Raw genomic sequence first — 19339 nt, forward strand, 5'->3', positions numbered from 1 at the left:
GCCTGCGAAGGGCCGAAGCGCGGGCGGCGAGGGTCGCGGGCCCGGCCCGCTGCGGGGCGCCCCGGGCGAGGAGGGGCGACGGCCTCTTGCCGCGGGGCCCGGCCGGGAGCCCGCGCCGGCGTCGCCCCCGGGCCCGCCTGCCCCGTCCTCGCGGGCCGCGGGACTCCGGCCCTCGACGGCGCCTACCCGCCGCGGCAGCGGTGCCCGGGGCCGGGTTTTGGCGCCCTGGCGCTGAGGCCCTTGGAAGGCCGGTGCAGGGATGCGAACCCGCGGACGGCGCTGGCGACGGTGTGGCGGAGACCGCGGCGGCTCTGCGGCCTGCGCTAGCGCCCCGCGGCCCGTTCAGACCGCTCGGGGGACGTTTCGGAGGGAGGAGGACAGGAATGTAGCCTGAGGGGGGCTTACTGAGGAGGCTAGTCCTGCTCCGGGCCCGAGAGAAAGACCCGGAAAGGGGGCTCTGGAGAGTGGATTTTAAGCCCCCTAACCCAGATAATGAATTTTTAAGCCGATTAAATGAGTTTTTAGAGGAGAGGGCGTGGCGCCTGGTGGGTTGATGAACGCTCTGGGGGATGGAAACGACCATTTTGACCCTTTTGACGTAAACCGGGGCATGACCCCAGAAATACGGGCCCCTGTGTTGGCACCGGCATTAGATGAGGCTCTTCAGCCTGCCCTGCAATTCCTGAAATACAGAAAGTGGAGAGTATTCTCCAGCAACGGTCCTCCAGAGCCAGAAGAGGAGGAATTTGAATCCTGGCTGTTTCGTACAGCTCAAAGGATGGAGATGCAGCAGGTGTCAGACGCAGAGAAACGCGGGCGTTTGCTAAAACGATCCTCCCGTTACAGTCCTGAATGTCTGCAAGGCCTTGAGCAGGTGTTTGGGGTTATTGATAACCCCAGGGAATTGCAGGTCGAATATCTGACCACTTACCAGAAGGATGAGAAATTGTCTGCTTATGTACTAAGGCTGGAGCCTTTGTTACAGAAACTGGTAGAGAGAGGAGCAACTGAGAAGTTGTGACTCAAGCTCGCCTGGACCAAGTCCTTGCCGGATCCGTCCATCGAGCGCTATGCAGAAAACTTAAGCTGCCCCAGGCGGGCCCAGCCCCTGGCTCCCTGCAGTTGCTGGCACTGGTGAAGGAGCAAGAGGCAGCTGAGGAGAGGAGGAGGCCCTCGTCTGGGCAGGATTAGAGGGGCTCTTCGGGAGACCAGGAAGGGGTATCTGATGGTGAGAGGAGCATGAGGGTGCAGGGTCCATACTCCAGCGAGACATTAACCAGCCCCAGTCTCAGAATAAATTCTCTGTCATTTCTGTGCCTATTGATTGTCTCCTAAATGCGTTGTTAACTAGGAAGGGTGGCGTTCTTCACTGGTATGTACATATTTAAATTCACCCTGTGTGAACTTTTTTATTGCATAAAACTGTACATAAAGCCTGTCACTACAGGCATGTGCTGAAGGATCCCAAGGCCTGCGTGCATGTGCTGCCCCCACCCTGTGTCAGCTAGTATCAGGAGCAAGTGTGCATGTCTGATGTGATGCTGTTTTCTCACAGGTAGGTTTTAGGGTGTGTATCGCCTTATATTTATCATGAAGATTGTGAGTGTTGGCTAAGATGCTAAGTTTTGAGTTTTGCCTATTTTGTGGCATGAAAAGGCAAAATTAAATGCTGAAGTTAGTTTGCAGCCACCACCTCTAACTTCAGATTTGTGATGTGTGTCATCAAACAATTACCTCTGTGTATCACTGTAACATGTTATAAAAACAGAAGTGTGCACTTACAAAATAAAGGAATGCTAATAAAGTGACTTTTTATCTGTTTTGTTTATGTCAGGAGTCCAGGGGCGATTCCTTTTGAACAAAGGGTTTCCAAAGCAGGAACTTGAAAACCAGCGAATATACGCAATCTTAGCCCCTTGGATTCTTTCCTCATGGTGCTCACGGGGAAGAGGTATTTTTCTAAGTGAGGTTGCTGCAGGGACATTGTATTTGAAGCACAATGGAATAAAGGAAGACAGTATACAAATCAGTACCAGAAAAAGCTGAAGTGCATTGAATTTGGAGGGTGGAAAGAAATGAACACTGCCTGACTGGCAGGCCCAGCTAAAAGATTCCCATATACTTGCTCATGTAAACAGAAGTCCTGCGCTATAGGGAGACTCAGTTTCACACTCAGGGGCATGGGCACAGGTTAAGAACTTTCTCAAGGTTAAACAACCAGTAAGCAGCAGGGCCAGAATTTTATCCTTAGTCTTAACTGCAAGGCCAATATTCTACTGCCAAAAGAAGGGGTACGAGAGTGCCTGTACCCAAGGCCTCACTTCCTCCTTCCCCCGAAGCGGGCCTGAGATTATCACTTCATGAACGTACATCTAGTGCGCACTAGTGTGGACTGTGCTCTGAATCACTGCAGCAACTAGGCAGTGGGGAGCACGAGGCAGTTGCAGCAACTGCAGCAACTATCAAAAGTGGGGAGCAGGAGGACATGTAAAATGTAGCAGCAGCTGGGGATGTGTGCATCAGTGATCTGGTTCCAAAAACAAGGAACAAAAGTTGTGAAAATTTGCAAATAACTGAAAGGTTGCATCAAGTTTTTAATAAAAGGACTCAATTTTAGGATGTTGGCTTAGATTCAATAATGTAGATAATGTTACAATTAATGTCATGGTTCTCCCACTCTGGAAAGCTAAGCCTGTATCAAACCGTCAATATTCAAATAAATATTTTTACTTACCAATTATGTCTCAATAAAGGTGAGGTAGAAAAACATAATGGATTCTAGATGAATTGAAAGGTAACTTGTTTACATTTGTATGGTCATTTGCCGCCTCAGCAGTGACAAGTGGTATTAGCTACATTTTGCTGATAAGCAGACATTGGTGTACAAGCACATTAAAAAATGTTGCACTCTCCTGAATGTACTGATCTGAGGGCTTTAGTCTGTGTAATGGAATTTAGATTGTAGGCCCTGCCTTGGAGGGTTCCAGAGTTCATCTTAAAGCTGACATTGAACTCTTACCACGGACTAGGCACTGGGCACCTTTTCTTACCCCCTTTTACAAACAAATGAAGCACAGAGAAATTCACGCACTCAGGATTTCACAGCGAATAAGTGGCAGGATCAGAATTTAAACTCAAAATACTTCAAGTCCGGGCCTCCCTGGTGGCGCAGGGGGTTAAGATGCAACCTATGAAGCTATCCGCAGCCACTTCAGCATGAGTTCGATCCCCAGACAGGGAGCTACCCAGATGGTGCAGCAGACCTCTCCTGACTCACCCGCTGCTCCCCTCAGCAGTATATTTCAGTCAATCCGCCTATTCTGTTCCCCACTGTCTCTGGTGAATCCGCTCACCCCCCGCCCCAGACACCTCTGGCCTGTACCCCAGCTCTTGTATGCATAAATAAATAAATCTTTAAAAAATATATATTTCAAGTCCTTTCTCTTGCTATGCTGCCTGTTTAAATTCTCTCAGGAACATGAAAGTCAGTGCCAGGAACACGAGCAGATAATCTGACTCCAGAGAGCTTTTGCTAAGATGTTCTGACATAGCATCTGATACACACTCCAAACTGAAAAATAGTTATATTCATGAAACATAGCAGATTCTTTAAAAACTGTTGTTTCAAAAACATGGACAGAGAACACTTTAATATGCTAACTTGGAATGGTGGGATTATTAGGATAATTCTGGAAGGGATTGTGGAGCAGATGAAATGAATGGCAAAGTGAAATCAAAATTTAGAATTAGTTAATGGTAGTAATAGCTTTCTGGAGGTAACAAATGTTAATGTAAGGTGTTAACAATAAGGGAAACTAGGTGAGTATACGGTTACTTGTGAGTTTAAAACTATTTGTAAAATGTTTTTTTAAAATACATGTGTGGACCTCCCTGGTGGCGCAAGGGGTTAAGACGCAACCTATGAAATTGTTCGCAGCCATTGCAGCACGAGTTCGAGCCCTGGCCAGGGAGCTACCCGCGTGACACAGCAGACCTCTCCTGACTGGCCTGCTGCTCCCCTCAGCAGTGTATTTCAGTCAATCTGCCTGTGCTGTTCCCCACTCTCTCTGGTGAATCCTCTCACCCCCCCCACCTCTGGCCTGTACCCCAGTTCTTGTATGCATAAATAAATAAATCTTAAAATAAATAAATAAAATACATATGTGTGTACCTGAATACTTATCCACACAATAACAAATGACCTGAGATGCCAACAAGTAAAATAAAGCAGCAGGACGTGCCTTTCAAAACACTGGTTATTCACCTAAACACCACTAGGTGGCGGTAAGGCCTTGCCTTTGACCTGGCGGGGTGGCCGTCACCCTGCCAAGCCAAAGCAGGCAAAGGGATTATTTCTTACGTAAGTGGCATCACATCTAACCCCTTCAAAGACTGGAAAATTCCTCAAAACTTTATGTGGAAAAATATTTAAGGATTTACTCAGTCTGGGTCAGTGGCTGCCTCTTAAGGTCCATGACACTTCTAGAACCTTCTAATTAGCTTTGTCAGAGGCTTGGCTTTGTCAAATAGACTGATTCCAATCTGTCCAAGTGAGATGATCCTTGGTGATTCCACTTCACTCCCTGCCAGTGTATCATAAAATAGGAAGCTAGATGGTTTTAGAGATCAACTTCTGAAATGCCCTCATTTAAAGAGAATGACATTCAGGTCAAAAGTACTCTAGCTCTCAGGGGTGTCCCTGCCTTTGCTACCAGCTAGCCTAACTGCTTCTTAGAGGTGTTGGTACCTCGGGATTACCACACAAACTGGGCCAATATACTAAATAATTCAGTGTAAAGGCTCTTAGCTACCGCCCAGGGAGTCAGAAGTCTGCGTCTAGAATAATATAATTTTTTTCCCTTTTTCTAGAATAATAGAATTTTGCAGATGAGGTAAGAGGGGTTCAGAGAAGGTGAAAAGCTTGCTCAGGAAAACATAGCCCAAACTTGAACCCAAATCTGAGCTTGCCCCCAGCTTGCTCTGTAAAGGCACTTCATTCCGCTTGGACTTCAGTTTACTTACTTAAAAAGTCTTTGGTTTCTTTTTTTTTTTTAATAGAAACTATTCAATTTTATTATTTTTTAAAGATTTATTTATTTATTTATACATACAAGCCCTGGGTATAGTCAGAAGCGGGGGAGGGTGAGAGGATTCACCAGAGCGGGGAGCAGAGCAGACAGAAGGACCGAAGGACACTGCTGAGGGGAGCAGCGGGAGGCAGGAGAGGTCTGCGCGCCATGCGGGACCCTCCTCCTGTGGCCGGGGAGCTGCCAGGGATCGAACCGGCGCTGCAGAGGCTGCGGGCAGCTTCGCAACCCAGCGCTCAACCGCTGCGCCACCGGGGAGGCCCTCTTTGGTTTCTTTTAGTGCTAAAACTGTGTGAGTGAAAAAAATCTAATAATCTTTATTTGAATAACTTCATTTACAAACATACTTTAAGTTAGCGACGTGGCTAATAATTGTCATTTTACATATATTCCGGTCATCAAGTCATCTTTTTTTCTTTTTTTTTTTTTTAAAGATTTATTTATTGGGTCTCCCCGGTGCATATAATTTTTAAATGTATCCTAGCATTTAAATTTTTCCTGTATTCTAACATGGTGCTAAATGCTTTTCGTGGTTTACCGTATTTGTCTGACCAAGGCCCTTGTGACTGTGACTCTCCCTGATTTCAAATAAGGAAGCAGACCTTCCGATAGACAAGTGGCTTGCCCAGGGCCACGCAGCTAGAAGCTACCAAGATCTGTCTGGTTCCACATGGCCTCCAAGAGTGGCTTGGCTCTGAACCAAACTCACACTACTTCAAGAGTGGGTGTGAGCCCGTGAATATGATTGTTGGTGAGCCAATTTCTGACCTTACAGCCTGAAACCCTCCCCATCACCACTCCCCAGTCTGCCGCCAAAACCAAATAATACAACCTGCTTAGGCTACGGAACGGCCAGCACTGTGAGCTGCCACCAGCAGCCCCTAGCCCTCTTCCTCCTGTGTAGCTAACGGCTGATTTGCTCCCCCACTTTACAGAACTGCGACTGTTAGGGGAAGCCCAGCCTCTTCCAGGTCCTCACAGGAAGTGGGGGTGAGAAATGTTGATTCGTTTAAGATGATTCAGTACCTGCCCTCTGCCAAATTTCGATAAGGGCAAGTAATGCAATTCTGTCTAGTGAAATATGAGCAGCTATTGTTTTGAGCTTTATTTATGTGAGTGGGGCTGTGGGGTCAGTCAGAACACCCCCACTCCTTTTCCAGCTTCACTGTTTCCTAAACCTGACTTCAGGCGAATGGACGGTCCTTCCAGGTTTCAGTTTCCTCCACTGAAAAGGAAGAAAATAATGACACACATTCACAGGGCCATGATGATGACCAAATGAATCATGTCAAGTGCTGAGAACTGTACCAGCGACAAAGTAAGTGCTCAATAAACACCATTTGTTCTCTTGTTACCCCCCCAAAACTGAGTGGCTGAAAGGGAACAATTCTAATTTTAGTTTCTATGGATCAACAGTCTGGGAGGGACCGAACAGGCAGTTCTGAACCTCTCTCAGACAGATGTGTGGGCCAGGGCTGTGGGAGACAGTCTTCCAAACTCCCTGGGGGGGTCTCTCCCAGGGCTGCCTCCAGACCCACCTGGTTCCCACCTGTGATGGAAGCTATCCGAGAGAACGAGAGGATGCCCAAGACAGAAGCCGGAGCCTTTTTATAATCTTACCTCAAAAATGACATCCCAATACTTCTGTCACCTCTGCTCACAAGAAGCAAGTCACTAAAGCCAGCCCACACTCAGGGCCACTCCTACACTTGGCCGTGAATTCCAGGAGGTGAGAACCACGGGGCCAGTACAGCTCTTCCTGTTATCTTTGTTATTTTTATATGCACAGAGAGCCAGTCTCTACCTTTGTACATGTACTGGGTGTTTTACCTTTAGGTGATACAATTCTTCTATTAGATCCAGGTTTAGAGGGAAAAAAATCCTCATAACATTCCTGGCCACTAATTTAACTCTTTCAAGTTTCAGAGTCATAAACACAGGATTGTTCTCTGTCCTTTTTAAAGGCTGCTAGGGGCCCTCTTAGGTTTTACAGCCAGCATATGCTCAGCTCTTTAGAAACAGACATAATTACCTCCTCAATCTCTCTCTGCTCTAAGCAGTAAATACCCAGCTGCTTCTCAGTTTTTGGTTCCCTTCTGAACTCACCTGCCTCCCTTTTAGTGCCCTTTAAGGAGAAGCAGTAACCTGCAGGGACTCAGAAACCCTCATCCTCCCGGGAGCGGGGAGAAGACTCCCCTTGTACCAGCCAGCTCTGGTTTCTAGGAAACCATACCCTCAGCAGGCAACACAAGCTTTAAACTGTGCATTCCTTTTATTGAATGTATTCCATTTGTAGACATGTCCTAAGAAACTGAGGATGTCCACAAAGAATGAGCTAGAAGAATTTTCCATTGTAAATAAAAATGGAAACTACATAAATGCCCAATAATAGGCAATAGGTTGAGCAAATTGTGGCATACCCAAAGGGCTATAAATTCCATCACCACTATAACCAAACTGTATTGGAATGACTTTCACTCGTTTTAAAATTAAAATACTGTGCACCCTCCGTTGAAATACAAGTTCACTACATATATGAACAGCTTTGCTTGTCACATGATTAAGACCCTACGCCAAATAGTTTCCCGGAACCATGGTACTGTCACGATACTTTATTACTCCCCATCACGGAAGCCAGGCTTGACACTCTCGGCAGGGAGGACGGTGTGGCCGCTCCTGTGGGAATCTGCAGGTAGAACGCGTTTGCAGATCCCAAATGATAAAACAAAAAACAAACAAGAAATAGTATTGGGTAGAACCACAGGCAATTGCTTTTTTTGTCGGTCAAAGCTGGTTGCATTTTGGCCATCACAGGTGAAGTTTGCCATGGAACCTGGCGGGCAGTATTTGGTACACACATAAGTTTACCACCCACCGTAAAGGGGCAGAAGCAGAGAATGGCATTGACGGAACAGTCTGGTTCCTGCGTTGACACATTGTAGAGGGCCGGACTGGGCTCAGTGCAGGTTTTCTGATCCCATGCAGACTGGGCAAAGAGGAGTCAGAGTCCTCAGTGGTTTTGCAGGTCTTTTGTTTGGGGTTCACCAGGCATATGGCAGGCAGGGGTGCTGGCTGGGGGGCTGGGAGGCTGGCAGGCCTCCCAGCCCCCAGCAAGTCTTCACTCTATCTGGACTCTCTGGCGTTCGTTCTGCTGCTTCTCGGCTTCTGCTTCGGCTTCTACTGCTGCTACTGCGGCTGCTGCTACTGGTGCTGCCGGTGTCCCCCCGTGACGCCGCCCTTAAAAAGCACAGTCTTAGCTCAGCTGAATCCCATCTACCTAGGCCCACACCCTACTCCAGGTGCCCGCCATCAGGCATGCATTCAGGACAAGGATCCACCATCTATCCTGATGGCGGAAGGGCAGAGAAGCCTGACATTTTCTTTACCCTACACACATCCTCATAAGTATCTTTGTAAAGAAAGGAGTCTGAAGAAGATACACCAAAATGTTACAGCAGTTACCTTTGGGCAACAGAACCATGGACAACTTTATCTTTTTGTGTGAACTTTCTGTTTTTCTCCAAAGAATACTTCCAATTTGTGTATTGTTTACAAATTCTTACATTAAATAAACTAAGAGATACATTCCAAGAGGTCAACCGAATTCTCTTATTCTTATTAGTAATGTGCAGGTGTAGGGTAAGGAAAAAACGTCAGGCTTTTCCGCCTTCCCGCCATCAGGATAGATGAGGGAACCCTGCAGTCCTGAATGCATGCCTGATGGCGGGCACCTGGAGTGGGGTGAGGGCACACGTAGGTGGGATTCACCTGGGCTGAGAGACTGGGCTCAAATAGAACAGCATCAGGGGACACCAGAGGAGCAGAACAGACCAGAAGAGAACCAGCAGAGCAGCAGAGGCCGCGAGAGAAGGCCGCAGAGCCCAGAAAGAGTGAAGATTCGCCAGGGGCTCCAAGGCCTGCCAGCCTCCCGGCCCCCTGGCACCCCTGCCTGCCTTGTAAAAGCTGGTAAAAGCTGAATAAAAGCTTATAAAAAGCCACCGAGGGCTCCAGTACCCTCCTTTCCCCATCTGCTCGGGTCGTACAGGACCTGCTCTGCACCTTCCTGCCCCTACATGGGGTCTGTGGGAAGTGATTAGCTCTTGGAGGGTGGGGCCCCAATAATGAGATTAGCACCCTTCTCAGAGGTTCCAGGAGCTCCCTGGCAGCCCTTGCACCCTGTGAGGACACAAGAAGTCTGCCACTGTAAGGTAAATGAATGAATCAGGCTTTTTGCGCCACTAGCCTCTGGCTATCACCTGCAGCCTTGATCGTGTTAACGCAGAAGGTGCTTGGGAGCCCGGGCGCGGGGCACACGTGCCTGATTGTGGGCACCTGGAGCGCGGGTACGGGCATGTGTAAGTGTGCACACCTGAGCCTAGAGGCCAGGGCTATAAGGGCAGCGTCACTCAGAGGACGGCTACGCCTACGAGGCGAGACCACGAGAGAACACCAGAGAGAGCCCAGAGAAAGAGGAAAGGTTCGTGGGGGGCTGGGGAGCTTGGTTGCCTGCCTGCTTCCAGCCTCCTTGGCCCTGCCCGGCCAGTGCCTGCCTCTTGCCTGGTGCGCCTTAGTACCTGGTTTCCTGAGAGCATTGAAGCCTGAAAACTCCACCGTGGGCTTCCGGATTCCCTTTATCCATGTGCCCAAATTAATAGTGAACCTGCCCTGCGCTTGCACTACAGACACCCAGAAGACAGCCCTCACCGCCAGGCCGGCCTCCTGGATCTCAGACTTGCAGCCTCCAAGACGACGAGAAACAGTCCTATTGTTCAGGACGCCCCAGCCTGCGGGATTTTGTAATGCTGTCAGCAGGGACGAAGACGCCTCTCCCCAGCAGTCACGGCGCCCTCTCCTCAAGCTGGTAGGCTTTAAACATGCGCTGTAGTCCTTGACTGTCATTTTGGATGAGTTTCAGGTGGCAATAGAGATAAACATGTGTTTTAATAGCGTGTTTAACCAAATGTCTCTCCCCCAGTTTTAAATATTTTTATAAATAGCTTCGTTGCTTCTGCCGTTTGTTAGAATATTATATGCTTCACTTCAAAATAGTCTCATGCTAAGGACAACTGAAAATCACACCTCTTACCTACAAGCAGGGCTCCACATTTCAGTCTATCATTATAATGTTTTTAAAGCTTATCTCAAACCGGGCCTCCCGGGTGGCGCAGCGGTTGAGCGCTGGGCTGCGAGGCTGCCCGCAGCCTCTGCAGCGCTGGCTCGTTCCCCGGCCGCCGGCGAGGGTCCCACAAGAGAAAAAGAAAAGCTTATCCCAAACACCATGGCATTTTGTCCTTTTATACTTAAATATATACTAGTCCTTTTTCTGTGGCCTCCCTGGTGGCCTAGGGGTTAAGTCTCAGCATTATCACTGTGCTGGCCTGAGTTTGAGCCCTGGCCAGGGAGCTACCCCAAATATGGCGCAGCAGACCTCGCCTGTCTCGCCCTTTGCTCCCCTTAGCAGTGTATTTCAGTAGAACTGCCTGTTCTGCTGGCCTACACCCCAGTTCCTCTACACAAAAAATAAATCTTAAAAAAAACAAATAGTCCTTACACTGCCCACATCACTCCTAATGAGACTGTCCTAATGACTTGGCGTCACTGACACCCAGTTCCGAGCCAGAGCTCCTCAGTGACCTCTGCTGACCTGACAGTTGGTTTATGGGGATCGGGACCTGAACAGGGACCACAGGTGACTGAAATCTTTCATTTAAAACGATCTCCCCCCTTTCTCCAAGTCATGGCCTCATTCCGTCTCCAATCTTTCTTTTTTTTAAAGATTTATTTATTTTTATTTATTTATACAAGCACTGGGTACAGTCAGAAGTGCGGGAGGGTGAATGAATTCACCAGAGCCAGAGCCGGGAACAGAACAGGCAGACCGACGAAGTACACTGCTGAGGGGAGCAGCGGGCACGGCAGGAGAGGTCTGGTGCCATGTGGGACCCTCTCCAGCAGCCGGGGATCGAACCGGCGCTGTAGAGGCTGCGGGCAGCTTCGCAGCCCAGTGCTCAACCACTGCGCCACCAGGGGAGGCCCTCCAATCTTTTTTTTTTTTTTTAATATTTATTCATTTATTTTTAAAGATTTATTTATTTATGCATACAAGAGCTGGGGTAGAGCCCAGAGATGCAGGGGGTGACATGATTCACCAGAGACAGAGTGGGGAACAGAACAGGCATTATCTACTGAAATACACTGCTGAGGGGAGCAGCGGGCAAGACAGGAGAGGTCTGCTGTGCCATGTGGGTTGTTCCCTGGCTGGGGATCGAACTCGTGCTGCAGTGGCTGTGGACAGACTCATAGGTTGTGTCTTAACCCCTTGCGCCACCAGGGAGGCCCTAGTCTCCAATCTTTAAAAGACACACAAGAAACACATTTATATTCCCCACCTTGTTCCCAGGTGGACTTGGCAGAGCCTTGTGCACCCTTCTTGATAGACATGTGGTGTGACTTGGAGTCTAATTAGCTGAGGTCTTGCTCAGACACCAGATGAGAGTCCCGGACACTTGTCCCCCAGCAGCCCCTGCACCCAGACAGTTGAGGAGACCTCTGTTTTTCAGCCGCTGATCTTGAGCAGCCCTTTCCAGACAGTCACCTTTGGACCGGATGGCGTCTAGCAATCGACATATCCTGCTGCACAGCTGCCCTTGGCACATTTCCTTAAGATCATGTACAAACTGCTTTTAAAGAAGGGACAGTCAAGAATGAGCCCCCGATAACTGCATTTTACTTCTTTTTTGTTTTTAAGATTTATTTATGCATATAAGAGCTGGGGCACAGGCCAGAGATGTGGGTGTGTGTATGTGTGTGTGTGTGTGTGTGTGTATTCACCAGAGACAGAGTGGGGAGCAGAACAGGTGGATTGACTGAAATACACTGCTGAGGGGAGCAGTGGGGAGACAGGAGAGGTCTGCTGCGCCACGGGGGTTGCTCCCTAGCCGGCTGGGGATCAAACTTGTGCTGCTGAGCTGTGGATTGCTTTATAGTGTGGTGCTTTAACCCCTTGCACCACCAGGGAGGCCCCCAATAACTGCTTTTTAGAGTATTAGAAAAAGAAGACTTACCTTTTTTGCCGGGTGGGGGTGACCTCCATATCTCCGTCATAGGCCAGAATTTGCCCGCCGAAGTCTCCAGCGGGGCTGTAACAATGCATCACCAACAACCAACATTTATTCTCTCGGTTCTGGAGGCTCAAAATGTGGAAGGAAGAGGGCCCTGGGCTGCGCTCTCTGAAGACTTAACGGGGGTCAACGCGTGCCACCCTCCTGCTCCAGCAGCCGTTGTCACAGTGTTACAGGGCAGCCCCGATACAAAACGGGGTGCCTGGCTGTGGGGCCTCACCCGCGCGCTCAAAAGGACTTATCAATGCTCCACTGCAGGCACACGCGAAAGGTTCATAAAAGGTTTATTCACAAGGGAAGGGAAAGGAGGAAATGCACAGCTCAGGGAGAAAAGTGGGAGACAAAGGTTTAAATGCGTCCTACCCGATCCGCGGATCTGGAATCCCAAATGGCACCCTGAGAGCTGGCCGCGAGCCAGGAGCCGGGAAGCCAGGAGGCGAGCGAGAGAGCGAGAGACCCCAAGGCCCACGTGTCTGGTTTTATACCCACCTGGCTGCTGAACCCCACCCTCAGGTCCCAGCCACCTTCCCTTTGGTGGTGACGAGATTCGTCTCTCCCAGTGTTTGGTCTGGGGTGGGGGTGGGGTCCACAAGGCCTGCGGGGAATTGGCTCAGGACATCCTGTCCCCCTAACAACAGCTCCAGTCCCTGCCTCGCTGCCGTGCCCACGGCGTCCTCCCCACGTCTCGGGGTGTCTCGGCTTCCTCCTCTCCCAGGGCCCTGGTCGTTGGGCCCGCTCCCCGCCCGTGCGCTGGATCCTGACCAGTCACACCGGCAAAGGCCCTTTCCCAGCGAAGGTAGCTTCCGAGGGGCTGGGCGGACCTGGCTCCTCGGCCTCTACTCTCTGGGGCACCTGCCTGCGCCTGGTCGGGGCCCAGAGGGCGGGGAGCCTGGAACGTCCACAGAAAATGGAGACACCTTGTGAGCACTTTCTTCGTCTCGCTTCGGGCGCTGCGGGTGTGAGAGCTGAGCGTGGCCAGGGCGACGGCCCCGCACAGGAGGTTGTATCTGGAGCTGGAAGGTTTTTGTGAAGAAGCAGGGAAGATGCCTTGACTGTTTCATGTGGACCCGTCAGCTTCCACCGTGGTGACAGACACCCCCCAAACCCCGGGGCTCCACCAGCTCTGGGATGGGTCGTTGGTGGCCTGTGGCCTGGCTGGTGTCTGCTCTGCACGTGCTGTGTGCCAGGTCTCGCTCCCAGCCTAGGGCGGAAGGGGCATCAGCTCCTGGGATGTGTTCGTCTGTGCAAGATGGCAGCAGCGCCAGAAGGGGCAGGTGCACTCGGCTGGGCACATGCACAGGCACGTGGTCACCTACTCCACGGGTCAGTGCCAGTCACGTGGCCAAGTCCAAAGTCAGCGGGGCAGGGAGTGGGGTGGAGGGTGAAGCCTTCCCGCTCAACAGTAGAAGCTGCCACACCAGGCCGCAGCATCGGATGACAGCGGTGTGTCCTTTTTGGCCTGGTTCTGGGCCTGTGGTTCTGACCCAGTTTCACATCTTGATTTTCAAGCTCGAGTTATTAGATGCCCAGTAGCCTTTGGTAAATTCCTTTCCCGCTTCAGTGGGCCAGAGTGGTGTCTGTGCCTGCAGCCAACAATCCCAAATGAAACACGGGATATTAACTCCTCTCTGGCCTTAAAGGTGGCATCAAGGACATGGGCAGCATCTCTTGACCCCAAGCCCACCCCTTACCAATCTGGGGCTGGGACTCTGAAAATCACATTCCAGATTCCTTGTGTAGTTGGCATTCTGACAGGTCCAGCCATGTAGGCTGGCAGGGAGAGGGATCTTGCTGCTGCTGGCTGCACTGTCCCTGTCATCTTGGCAACAGATTCCTGCAGCCCCTCGGACCCTCACCTCCTAGGGGTGCCAGAGCAGTTGGGCAGGCCTCCCTCTGGAGGGGGGTTCCTGTGCGTTGATGGGTGATGGGGTCATCTCCAATGGTCATCCCAGGTTGGGGGCCTCCAGCTGAGGCTGCGTCCCCGCCTTCCCTGCCTTGGGGGGCCAGTGTGCCCTGTGGCTCTCAAGGGCCTGGGAGCCTTGCAGGCTGTGTCCACACCTGGTCCCAGGGGCCAGGATCCAGTCTTGTGACGTCGCAGGGCTTGTCCCTGCTGCTGGCTGTGCGAGGACTTGACTCTCCTGTGTGTAGACCGCAGAGTCTGACCAGAGACTCCCATGGAAGCTGGGGAGGTCCCAACCCCGCCTCACTTGAGGTCCATCCCACTTGCTCCCCGCTCTCCTTTCTTTCCCAGGGGACTCTGATGGGCCAATAAAAATAGACGCTACCTCATTAGCCTTTGAAAAACTGGTTCCCCTGCCCTGAGGGCTGGAAGGATTCATTCTTCATCTACTACGGGAAAGAGAACAGAAATATTTGGAAATATTTGTGCTCGGGGGGTGGGGGGGGGCACTTCCTTCCTAGATTCTATCGAGTCCTTCCAAGGCAGGGATGAAAAGGAAGAAAACAAAACCGTTAAATGACCATAGATCACCAAAAGTTCACAGGCGCCCTCAGCTTCTGAACTAAAATAAACCGAAAAATACAAACCCAAAGTCATGAACTTCAAATGAACAACATTAAATCAACGTGATGGATAATGCTTGAAATGATTCACTTGTGAATCACTGGTGTGGGGCTTAATGGGAGGAAGATGTATTTTCAACCTGATGCTTTTTTTGGATAATGGGCCATTTTTTGAAGCGCTGTAGCAGTGTTGACTTTTATTCATTGTGAACAATAAACTCCTTTTTAATCCCTTATCCATGATTTTGTGAAGCAGTCACTTTAATAGTGCACCCCCAAAATATAATAAAGGAAATATTTAAATAGTATTTCATGAAACTTCTTTGCTGTTTATTTCCTACCACACTTGCTGCTCATAGATTCTGCTGCCAGTTGGATGTGAAGAAGGTGGGAGCAGCAAGGACAGGGGTGTCGGTCACACAGTTCTCTTGCCAGTGCCTCCTTTTTAACTTTGGTGAAATAGTTGCCTTTGATGCTGCTGCACAGGTTCACGTGCCATGAACATCACCTTAATTCAAATGAGAAAGCAGGTTTAAAAATCTCGCAGGGGCACCTGGTTCTGGGGTGATCATCCAGAAGAAATAAGAACGCGACATTCAAAACTTCTGGTAGAACTCACAGACCTGGGGCCTCCCTGGTGGTGCAAGGGGTTAAGTCGCAGCACTGTGAAGCTATCCGCAACCACCACAGCACAGCACAAGTTCGATCCCCGGCCAGGGAGCTACCCACATGGTGCAGCAGACCTCTCCTGACTTGCCCGCTGCTCCCCTCAGCAGTGTACTTCAGTGTACTCTCACCCTACGCCTCTGGTCGGTACCCCAGCTCTTGTATGCATAAATTAAAAAATCTAATAAGAAAGAACTCATAGACCCCCCCAGAAAGACGCCTATAGACCCCAATTTGAAAAGCACCATACTGAGTTACTTGGGGAGAGGATTGAAATAAAAAAGATTGTTCAGTGCCCACATGCACAAGCCCTGAAGTTGTGTGCTAATTTGCAAAATCAGCATGTGAAGACTCCAGTAGATGGAAGGGGGGGGGTGGTGAGTTTCCAAGGACAAGTGTAGACACCTCCTCACCATGCCAGGAAGAGGTGGCCTCCTCCAGGAAGCCTGGTGCAATCCTGGCTAGAGTGGGACTCCTCCTGGAAGGCCATAAGATGTATGATTGCTTTTCCACTTGCTTCTTTGAAATCTGAGCTGCAAACTTCCCCAAAAAGACTAAAATGAGTACAGTCTGGAAATAGGAAGGAGGTCGTCAGGGAATTTTCCACTCTTCTACACTATGCATTTTTAGCATAAACATGTATAATTTATTTTATTTAATTTTTAAGATTTATTTATGCACACAAGAGCGGGGCTACAGGCCAGAGATGCGGGGTGGGGGGTGAGAGGACTCACCAGAGACAGAGTGGGGACCAGAACAGGCAGACTGACTGAAATACACTGCTGAGGGGAGCAGCAGGCGAGACAGGAGAGGTCTGCTGCTCCATGTGGGTAGCTCCCTGGCCAGCTGGGGATCGAACTCATGCCGCAGAGGCTGTGTATTGCTTCATAGTGCTGTGCTTAACCCCTTGCACCACCAGGGAGGCCCTATTTTATTATTTTTTAAGATTTATTTATATAAGAGCTGGGGTATAGGCCAGAGGCACCGGAGGGTGAGAGGATTCACCAGAGACAGAGTGGGGAGCAGAACAGGCAGACTTACTGAAATACGCTGCTGAGGGGAGCTGCAGGGAGACAGGAGAGGTCTGCCACGCCATGTGGGTAGCTCCCCGGCCAGCCAGGAATGGAACCCGCGCTGCAGAGGTGGCAGACAGCTTCATAGCGCTGCGCTCAACCCCTGCTGTGCCACCGGGGAGGCCCTGTATAGTTTATTTTAGTAGAATTCCTTTTCATAAAAAAGAGCACCTCAACTTCCCCACACCAATATCATAGCAGAGTGGTGGCCACGGCTCTTCAATTTTGTCACCCAGACTAACTTTTTTCTTTTAGTCAAGTGTCTTCTTTCCTGGTTATAAAAGCACATCACATTCATTGTTGAAAATTCATAAAACACAGTAAAGTGGGGAGGAACAAAGGTGCTCCCACCACTCGGTATCCATCACATTAAGTTTTGGAAATATTTCCCTCCACTTCTTCCTCAAGGTGTTCATTTCCTTTCCTTCAGCTGTGAGCAATGCATGCGACAGATGTTAACTAGACTTATTGCGGGTGTCACTCTGTGATATAAACACAGGATCATTATGTTGTACACCTGCAACTACTACCACATTCTAGGTCATCCCAGCCTAGATTCAATCAAATCAAACATTAAAAAAAAAATGTCCTTTTTGGGACACAGTTGTAATCATGCCAGGAGTCCACTCCAGTCACTTGTACGTTTTTTCTTTTTTAAATTTTTTTTTTATTTTTGCACAGAGCTGGGGTGTAGGCCAGAGGTGCAGGGTATATGTGTGTGTGTGAGAGAGAGAGAGGGGATCCACCAGAGACAGTGGGGAGCAGAACAGGTGGATCACCTGAAATACACTGCCAGGGGGAGCAGGGGGCGAGACTGGAGAGGTCTGCCGCGCCATGTGGGGTAGCTTCCTGGCCGGGGATTGAACTCAGGCTGTAGCGGTGACAGCGCTGAGACTTAAACCTTCGGCCACCAGGGAGGCCCTGCTTGTATGTTTTTCAGGCAACATTAGGACATAAGCACTTCCCCTGTGATTCTGTAAAAGCGACCATCATTTCAGCACTAACATGTGAAAATATATTTTGAAGATTCTGTCATTTATTCACCTAAATGTAGAAAGCCTTTTCTGTTTTTTTAAAGATTTATTTATTTATGAATACAAGAACTGGGGTATAGGCCAGAGGTGCAGGGTGGTGAGAGAATTCACCAGAGAGAGCGGGGAGCAGAACAGGCAGACTGACGAAATACACTGCTGAGGGGAGCAGCGGGTGAGACAGGAGAGGTCTGCTGCGCCATGTGGGTTTCTCCCAGGGTGGCCAGGGATAGAACTCATGCTGCAGTGGCTGGGGTAGCTTGATGGCGCTGTCTTTAACCCCTGCACCATCAGAGAGGCCCCTAGAAAACCTTTTCATATAGAAATAATCATAGTCTCGTGGGAGGTTGCAGAGTCCCGTATTCTCTTAGCAGCTCCCCTCAGCTCTAACCCTCAGCTCCTCCCCTTAGCTCCTCCCCCCTCAGCTCTAACCTGGCATCTTAGAGAATCATAGCGCAGGACCCGAACATCACTGCAGCCTGCACCCCTGTCCAACGTCGCCAGTCTTCTCACGCTCTTGTGTGTGCACATGCATGTGCACCTCAATTTTGTTGTTAAAGATAGTGAAGCCTCGGGCCGATTGATTTAACATCTGCCTGCCCTGCCCTGCTGGCGGATCCTGGCAAATAAACCCAGTGTCTGACTTGCAGCCGGCAGGTTGCCTCCTCAGGCTGAGGGTTGGACGGAGGCGTGGGAGACAAACATTTAAAAATGACAACTGAGGGCCGCCCTGGTGGCAGAAGGGGTTAAGATGCAACCTGTGAAGCTGTCCGCAGCCACTGCAGCACGAGTTTGATCCCCGGCCAGGGAGCAACACACACGGCGCAGCAGACCTCTCCTGACTCACCCGCTGCTCCCCTCAGCAGTGTGTTTCAGTCAATCTGCCTGTTCTGCACCCAACTCTGTCTCTGGTGAATCCTCACACCCCCCACGCCTCTTGCCTGTACCCCAGCTCTTGTATGCATAAATAAATAAATCTTTTAAAAAAAAATGACAAATGAATAACTGAAAATTTAACCTGAATATTGTGTGAGCATTGGTTTCAGTGACTAGGAGAGCCCTACTTGGTTCTGCTAACAGCAAGACAACGGGCAAAGATTTAAATCTCCGGGCTTCCAAGTCCTGGTCATCAGATGGGCGCGACCCCATAATATCCTCTTCTGACTGTTGTCGTAGACACTGAGCCCACAGGAAGACATGTGCTAGAAGCACACCCACAGGCTGTTATTCTGATCCCCAAATATAATAGTTTTCCTAAAAATGTCCTGCATAGGGAATCTAACATAAACTCCTGAGTCTGGAGTTTAAAGACTTAAGTAAATGGAATGTGGGGTGATTATTTTTATGTGTATTTGAATAGTGGAAGTCTGAAATAGCGTAAAAATATGACAGGGTCTTATCATATGCCCCATAATTGTGGCACAGAACCCTACCCAAATAAAAAACTGGTCAAGAATTCCTTAATTGCAAATCTAGTGGGGCTTGGGGTTGGGCACTGTTCAGTCATTTCCACAGGGTGGCACCACCACAAGCAGGTAAACAGAAACCTGACTCCTGAGTCAGCAGGGTGGGGACTCTGACCTAGTTGCGGGGACTGAGACCCAGGAATTCAAGTGGTCTTAGAAGTTGCAGATCCTGAAAAGCACGTTGATGTTATAATCACTTTTGTAGAAGTGTTTTTTTTTCCCCAAAGATTTATGTATGCATACAAGGACTGGGGTGTAAGCCAGAGGCTTGGGGGGAGAGTGGGGAGCAGAACAGGCAGATCTACTGAAATACACTGCTGAGGGGAGCAGCGGGCGAGTCAGGAGAGGTCTGCTGCGCCATGTGGGTAGCTC

General features: G+C 49.7%; 1 long non-coding RNA gene across 1 annotated transcript; it reads left to right on the forward strand.

Moving 5' to 3' along the window:
• The first annotated feature begins 5577 nt into the window (after positions 1 to 5577).
• Positions 5578 to 10192, forward strand: LOC119238357 (uncharacterized). The gene is made up of 3 exons (XR_005123559.2): positions 5578 to 6405; positions 6608 to 6816; positions 9770 to 10192. It is a non-coding gene; the product is annotated as an uncharacterized LOC119238357 (long non-coding RNA).
• Positions 10193 to 19339: the final 9147 nt, after the last annotated feature.

The sequence above is a fragment of the Talpa occidentalis genome, unplaced genomic scaffold (genome assembly GCF_014898055.3).
Source record: "Talpa occidentalis isolate TD23 unplaced genomic scaffold, MPIMG_talOcc4v2.1 talOcc4.11, whole genome shotgun sequence".
NCBI classification, from domain to species: domain Eukaryota; kingdom Metazoa; phylum Chordata; class Mammalia; order Eulipotyphla; family Talpidae; genus Talpa; species Talpa occidentalis.